This window comes from Filicampus tigris, chromosome 20 (genome assembly GCF_054856515.1).
Source record: "Filicampus tigris isolate MCC_2025a chromosome 20, RoL_Ftig_1.0, whole genome shotgun sequence".
Classification (NCBI taxonomy): domain Eukaryota; kingdom Metazoa; phylum Chordata; class Actinopteri; order Syngnathiformes; family Syngnathidae; genus Filicampus; species Filicampus tigris.
Window position 1 is genome coordinate 8,403,073 of NC_141236.1, and position 8,138 is coordinate 8,411,210.

Genomic DNA, 8,138 nt, shown 5'->3' on the forward strand with positions numbered 1-8,138 from the left:
CAGCGCCATATTTTTCTGGACAAACATAGAAGGGAGCTATTATGCTCATAGCTTTTTTTTTTTTTTGCGCAGGGACTTTAGCAGAATTGAGCGTTGCATGATTTGTAGTGGAACAAAAATCCCCTTGATCTTTTTTGTGCGAAAAATAGGTTTTAACAGAAAACAAGAAGTGAATTACACAAGAATTTGAAACAACCACATGGCCTATCTTATTTCTAACACATAATGTGAAATTTCATAGGCGGCTAACCAATAGCATCTATGAGGGGGCGTTATTGCCCTTTAAGCGCATGTAGATTGATGATATACACATCAATGCAATACTTGCAGGCATATATTTTTTATCCTCTGCGAAGACGACTAAATTCCGCCTGTGAGTGTTTGCACAGGTAACGAATGTTGGTTTTTCGTCACGGTTTGTATAGGCGGATTCTGAAAATCAGGTGACTTAGGTGGGAAATAATGGGATGACGCAACAAATTAAACTTGTATCTCAAGGCACCATGTACTTCTCTCAATACTGCCCATTATAAGTATAAGCATTTCACTACAAAATTTTGACTTTTTCAAAATGTTGTCACGTACAATTTTCCACCTCGATGATACTTGAAGACACTTGACACTGTGAAGCTCCATGTTATGAAAACAACTTGCAGAAAATCATTGGCGCCTATATGTGAATTTATGATTTTACCCCCCCGCCCGTGTCCTGACAAGTAGGGACTGGACAGTTGGTCTGGCGTAACTGTGCGAGCCGCAGGGGGCCTTGTTTAATTTGGATGTCGCTGAATAAGCAAGGAATGTGAAATGAAGGGTTGTTTCTTTTTGGGGGGTTTTTGTGCACCGCAGTGTGAACAAAACTGTATTATGCTGTCTACAACCAACTTAGCTGCAAGCGTTGTCTGATTTATATAAAAAAAAATAAAATAAAAAAAAATCCCTTCGTAATCAATAGAAATGGGAATAAAAACGTTTTCCCAAATAAAACCTTTTGCCCTCATAAAATCACTTTGTTCAGATGCGTGTCGTAGGAGTTGAACCAATGTTAAAAACAATATAACGGTCTTAATTTGAATTACGAAGCTCATAAGGTGAAGGTTTGCAGATGCCCTCACACATTATTATTTTATTTTATTATTTTAAACGTTCTTTACCATTATGGGTTTGTAAAAAAAATGTTTACACAGGAAAAACATAAAAATATGTACTTTAAGTTGACACTTGGTGACAGTCCGCTTACGTCGTGTCGCTGAAAGCCGAAGAAAAAGCGAAACGCTGTGACCGACTTAATCCTCGTAAATTACGCTGCGATATGGTGTTTTGTTTGACTTTAGAGAAATGTTTTTCCTTAAATGTTCTATTGTATATTAGGAGCGTTGGACTTTGAGGTCGCGCTGTATTATGCTAAAATAAGCCTTCAGGACAATTAATGCTACCTTGATAAAAACAGGAGATCATCCCATTGCCTCCTTGTGGTCACTTTGAATCAGGTGATTAAGATGATAAGGTGATCAGACTAGCTTCTTGGATGTCATGCTCCGCTGCTGGAGGTTCACTTTTACCTGCTTGTCATCGGCGGAGGTCATACCAGGATCGGTGGTTTTGGGATCGCTAACCCTCCATCCTCTTCTCAAATCAATCAGCCTTACAGAGCTTAGGTTTTGTTTGAGATTTCTTCCCAACAGGGAGTTTGGTTCTTAACCTTAATGTGTCAGGTTCCTTGAGATAACTTCTGTTGTGAATTGCCGCTGTATATACAAAATTGATTTGACATTCGAACGCTTACTTTTGATAAGGAAGACATTTCAAATTGGCCAGTAGTAGCCCCACAACAGCTAGGAAGCTAGTCCCCCTCCCTTTTTTTTTTTTTTGTAAACCTCAAATTTTCTGCTGGGTAACCCGACCACTTGGCCGCTTCCTGTGAGATCAGCCAGTCAGGCAGGGGTGAAGTGAGGCAGCTCGGGGGCGGCTGTGGCTCGCAAACAGCTGGCAGCAGTGTTGTGCTTTGGCAGCTGCAGGTCGCTGTCACCTCAATAAACAAACAGGACGCTCGTCCCGTCATGGGGAAACTGCAGGAGGAATCGGCCAGGGCTTCACCTGAGGAGATGACTTCCACTTGAACTCTTGAGTCAGGAGATGTTACGGTGATGTCCTGTAGATGGCGATGTTGCCCTTGGTAGAGTTGATTCGGAGCTGCAGTATGTACACTGTGTGAGGCCTGGATGCCCATTGACCACTTTTCTGGCTCCTTCTTCCATTTCCATTGGCCTGACATCAAAGGCTGAATTTACACTGACGGTATAAGGTCCTTATACCTATATTGAAGTGTCAATATGATCCACTTTACACATATTTTGAAGTTATCTTAAATCATGCTATACATTTATTGATCATCTGAAACCAACCGCATGACGTGAGCGAGTCTTCGATAGATGTATTTCAAATGACGTCAAGGCTCACATTAACCGGTTCTGCCCGTCTACGGCTCTGTATCAACTTGTTGGATAGAATTGGCGTTGTTCGAGTAGTAGACGCTCGTAATAAGTCATCAATCGGTGTACTGTAGAGTGCCGCCTTGACTTACGAGTTGAATTCGCATCATGCTCATAATAACACGAACCCCTCATATCGCAAATCATCTTTCCCAATTGAATGATTGCAAATGCCATTAATCCTTTCCAGTCCTTCATAAAACTAGCCTTTTCCAGCTCCTTCCCTCAAGTAGGTGCTTCTTCCGTCTTGCCGTTAACTTCCTAAACAACGGACTCATAATTCCAGGGTGACTTTTTGCCATATTTTTGCACATCTGTTGTGACAGCACTGCCGTATTCAGTGTTGCAGCTTCATGACTCTGTTATTTGCCTCCTTGTTGTTGATCAGTATTTCACACTACTTGACACTTATAAGTGCTTGAGGACTTTCTGCATCCCTCGTACAATTTTCATCGTATCAGCATTAGCCTACGGCACTACTGGTCACTAAACCGTTTGGCTAAAACAAGCGTGAAATGGAACTTTGCCTCTGTGCCGGGCACATGGACGACTTTTTAGTGCTACCGCGGCGCACGCCGTCATCGCCGGGCGATTTTTCCTAAAACAGGACAAGAGAGTCACGGGCCAGATAGACGTAAATAAAACGAGCGCTGGGAGAAAGGGATCCTCCCGAGGGCAGTGAAACTTTCCACAGGTCCTCCGTGTTTATGTGAGGCTGGCAGCTCCTCCGAAGAAGTCTGACTCGAGCTCTCCTTCTGCTCTCGCTATCTCTCCCGACTTTTCCTCGATTTTGCACTTTTTACCGACCCAAGAAAAGAAGGCAGAGGCGTTAAAAGGGCTCAAAGTGGAGCCTGGGAAGGAGCCACGTTCCCACTTTATAGCCCCTAGTCACCGTTGCGCTGTTGCCTTAGCCATGACACAGCTCTTTTTTTCCCCAATCGCCAGCCCAGATCAACAAAGCTTGAGTAATAATTTAAGCATTCAACGTGTCCAAATAAGGTACAGTATGAATTGACGGATCTCATTTGCTGCAATAAAAGTCATATTAAACCATTTGTACAATGACACATGGCTCCAAGGCCTTGTGTCCACACAAATACTGTCTGTGATTGAAGAAAAAATATTTCTTTTTGCGTTTTGGCCCTTTAAAAAAAAAAAAAAAAAAAAAGATTTAACATGACTTAGCATGTGGATGGGGATTTTTTTGAGCTCCTCTCTAGTGTGCTTGATTTTTATATTCACGTGGGATATGTAGTTGTTGTCCAGCAAAAAAACTTTTTGTTTCATTTGGCAACCGCCCCGTAGCACAGTGGCTGTAGTGTAGCCACTATCTCCGCCGCCTCGTCTCTATTAGCGCACATGTTTACCCTTCATCTCTCAGCTGTGCCCCCCCTTCTCCGGGAAGAAGGGCCACACTTTTTGTGTATGATAAATCCAGCGATATGTAGCCCCCGCTAACCTCGTAGTTCTGGGCTCCCGGCTGGCTGCGGGCATGAATACCCAGCCACACTGCGCCACAAGGGGGGGGTTGTTGACGGTGGGCAGAGACTGAATGAAGCGTAACCGCAGCGTGCGTGTATTTATTTATTTTTTCGTACTGGAATGAACTCGCAGCCCGTAGGTCAAAATATGATATCCTGCACTTGCAGTAGTTGTCAGATGAACAGATGCTAATACACACACATAAGCACACAGTGTGTTTGACATCTCACACTCCTGCTTTAAGCATTAAAGGGCCCAGGCTGTCTGTGGAATGAGTCGTTAGTCATAGAGATTCCCTCGTCTGGTAATAAGCTCGTCTAAATCGGTCATTTGCGGTTAAGATCGACCACTGAACTGACAGTCCGATGTGAGCGCAAAACGTTGTTGTTTTTTTTTTTTTCACGCTGACCGTCGGACCACCACCAGGGAGTGTGGTCGTCTTATCGGACCTACTGAAATCCGTCGCTCAATTCAGCTCTGTGGGTGACCGAAAGCCAAATCCTCACCCATATGAGAATTTCGATACCCTCGACTGATTTCACCGTGGAAATATTCTCCCGATTCCCCGATAGCGGCTGATCCAATGCCTCTTTCTTGTCAGATTGTGCAATATTACGATAAGCGCGAGTAAGGCGATTCCCGCCAAGGACAGGCGTGGCGCTGTAATGAAAACGGGAAAGTCGTTGTTTATTAACTTTCCACTATGTCTCCCATTCGCGACGCCGCGGCGTAGACGGCGCTGAGAGTGTCAACAGTCAAGTCGGAGGATACGATAACATCAACGTCTCAAGTCTGCTTTTTATGCTCTGTGATTGTCGTATCAAAAAACTCCACACCGGTGGGCCAAAGTCAACCAATAATATTAGCCAACAGATGTACGATGTGTCACTCTTGGCTCTGGTGTATTCAGCTGAGAGGATCGTTCAGCCATTTTCAGTCCAACACTCCACAATGAAAGAGCATTTCCTTGCATATTTCCTCTTATTTATTCATCTTTTGGCATGATATATATCCGCCTGTAGGCCTACTACACCGTCCTAGAGCGTATTTTCGGAATATTTCTAGAGACAATTCAAGGACTCAGTAAATGTAATTTCATTGAGGACAATTAAGTCTAAGGATTTATGTCGACTAACTTTTTGTAAACATCACAGAGTTGGTCATCAACGAACCTCACTCTGTTTTTATGAAAACTGAAGTCTATTTAGTTAACAACCTTGTCTGTTTATTTTACAAACATGAGAGACAAGTTAGTTTTCATGAATTCTACATTCACACGTAACATGTTTTCGACTGTATTTCTTAAGTATTGGGAATTTGTCTTCTCGGAACCTTTAGTTACCTATACATATTTTCATGAACATTGAAGAAGATTGTCATCAAGCAAGAGTTTTCCGAAACATCAGACAAACTTTTGCATCTGTTTTCGGAAACGAAGCGCGCTTTATTTTTATTAACCCTGAAAACTTTTGTTTTGTCACTTGTCTGTCAGACTTGTTTTCAAAACTGAAAAATATTCTTTGTTTTCAAAACTGAAAAATATTCATTACACATAGATTTGGTTTGAAGACTCCTGCTAAAGGAACCTCACATGGGATTTCCTTAACATCAAAGTCAATTTTGTCTTCAACAAGCTATACTACATACGCCGTATTTTCGTAAACAGCAAATCGGATTGACAGTCTTCAACAAACCTAAACTATGTATTTGCATTAAACATCAAACAAACGTCGTAGCGTATTATTAGAGGGACGGCCAAGCCACTGTTTAAGAAATTACCGTGTACAGTAACTTAATTTTATATGGACATTCAGTCAAGAAACTCTGACAAGGATTTACGCGATCCATGATAGTGTTTCCCCACTGGGACCCACAAATAGGTCACCAAATATCAAAGGAGGACGCAAATTGAGACGTGCGCTCATGTTGGATAATGTATTAACACAATAGTCGGTATAAATCTGGTTTATACCTCTACCTCTCAGTTCTCTCTTCAAAATAAACGGCCTGTGTGCGAGTGTTGTAGATTATTGTTGGACACGCAACTAGCAACATCTATCATGGAAAGGAGGCAACGTCATATACCGCTGAGAAATCTGTAATGGCTTTTCAACACTCGGCTGCAACTGACGCATTTTAAGCGCCGTTGTTTTTATGCGTCGAAATCGAAACCATACGATCGCTCATACATCAACTCGGCCGCAGTAGCAGTTTGGCGTTAGGTGCAACTTTTAAGTCCAGCCATCTTTCCTGTTCCCGTTTTGCAGTAAGGGTAAAGTTTGGAACATTCGCTTTGTGTCTTGATATGTGCAGTGTGATGTTTTTTTTTTTTTTCTGTGGGAAAAGTGAGAGGCTAGCCGGCTGGTAGTGTCATATTTATAAAATTTCTTCTTGATTGATAGGATATGGAGTTACGGAGTAAGACTATTGCGATTTCACAAACTATAATCTCATCAAATATATTTGACTGCAAATCCATTTCTCAATCCTAAAAAAACGTTGAGTATGTTCGCATTCATTTTTTTAAAATCTGAATTGTACAAGAAATTCCTTAAGATTGAGGGGATGTTTTTTCCCCCCAAATAATCAATTATCGCGATATTGTATCGTGAAACACCAGTCTTCGCTTCAGAAATATATCTCTATTGTCTCAGTCACCGCTTTACATCTGTTTAATGATGGACCAAATGTTAAATCACGTCGTAGTGAAGACGGAATACAATTGTCTTAGACTAATCTAACATATGTTTTTATAAACGTATCATTTACTCACCATACATGTTTTCGTAAACATTCAAAACTATTTAGCCGCGAAATCCCGTGGTACTGCGTTATGTACATTGAAAACAAATATAGCAAATTAGCCATTTAGTTTAATATGTCTAATGATCGGACTTTCTGACCTGGCTTTACCGAGTCTATCGAGCCCACCACTGCAGGTCCAAAGTGCATCAAAAGGCAAGCAAAGGTTAAAAAAAAAAACCCCAAAAAACTGTCAGTCCTTAGCCGATCTGGAGACATGGAAGGCTCCTCTATTTTGAATGCAAACACATCCAAATAAAAGTTTCCATTTGGGCACAGACACCTCTACAGCGCCTTTAGGGTTTTGAATTGCGCTGACCAATTGGATTGCGCTTCAAAGTCACTGATGGCTCTTCAGGGCGCAACAGGAAAGTACAGAGCAAGAAGAGAGAAAACACACAATTCACCTGGGGTAACATATGAAAACGATGGCAGCGCAATGTCGTCTTTAATAGGTGTCGGTGGGGTTCATGCTTTCAGCGGCTAGCACTCATTTAGAGATTACAACCTCCTAAATCCTGAGCGGCGTGCGGCGCAGTTCCTCCGTTCCAACGAGCCGCTCGGAGTAATCTGGAAAGTGCATCAAGTGCTCGAGCAGTTACAGCGCCATCAAAAGCATTGGATTGCAGTCCACCGCAGTAAATCTGCGTGCTCACTTCCTCAGGCGAGGTCGGGGTCGATCTGATCAAAATGCGTGATGGAGTGACGGGCCAAGTCTCGACGCTGCAGTTTGCCTCTGCGGGCCTCCTTATGTTGTTTTGTTGGGTTGTGTCTGCCAAAATAATCACTGTCCTCAAACAGGGGTGTAAAACTTGGTATTCAACCCAAATTTGGGGGGAAAACAACAACAAAACTGCACAAGTCACACCAAACTTGGGAGTTCAAATCATTTAATGTGACATTATGCATCACGTCAGCGGATTTCGAGCAATACCAGAGCCTCGCTCTGCAGTCATTAAAGTATGAGCGCTTTTACTTTATTTTAGTTTCATCATGTAGTGTTTATCTTGTAGTTTTTGGGTGACATATTTTAATATGGGGTCATTTTTTTTAATCACAATTACAAAATCTTGTACACGAGCCACACTTTGTCATTTAAAAATAGTATACATTTTTAGCTATAGACTAGATATTAAGACTTGAATGATTCAAGGAACCCGAAATATTCCCTTACAAAGAGTAACTCAAGAAATTCATTAAAACAATGGTCAAATTGAAATCTCTGTGAATATTGGGGAATACTGTAGGTTCCGAAAAAAAAAAAAAAAAAAAAGCAAACACAGATCAGTATCACGCAGTATGCGGGGGTTCACTGTACCTTTAAAACAAGGTTCCATTAAGTGACATGGTGGGCCGGATCTG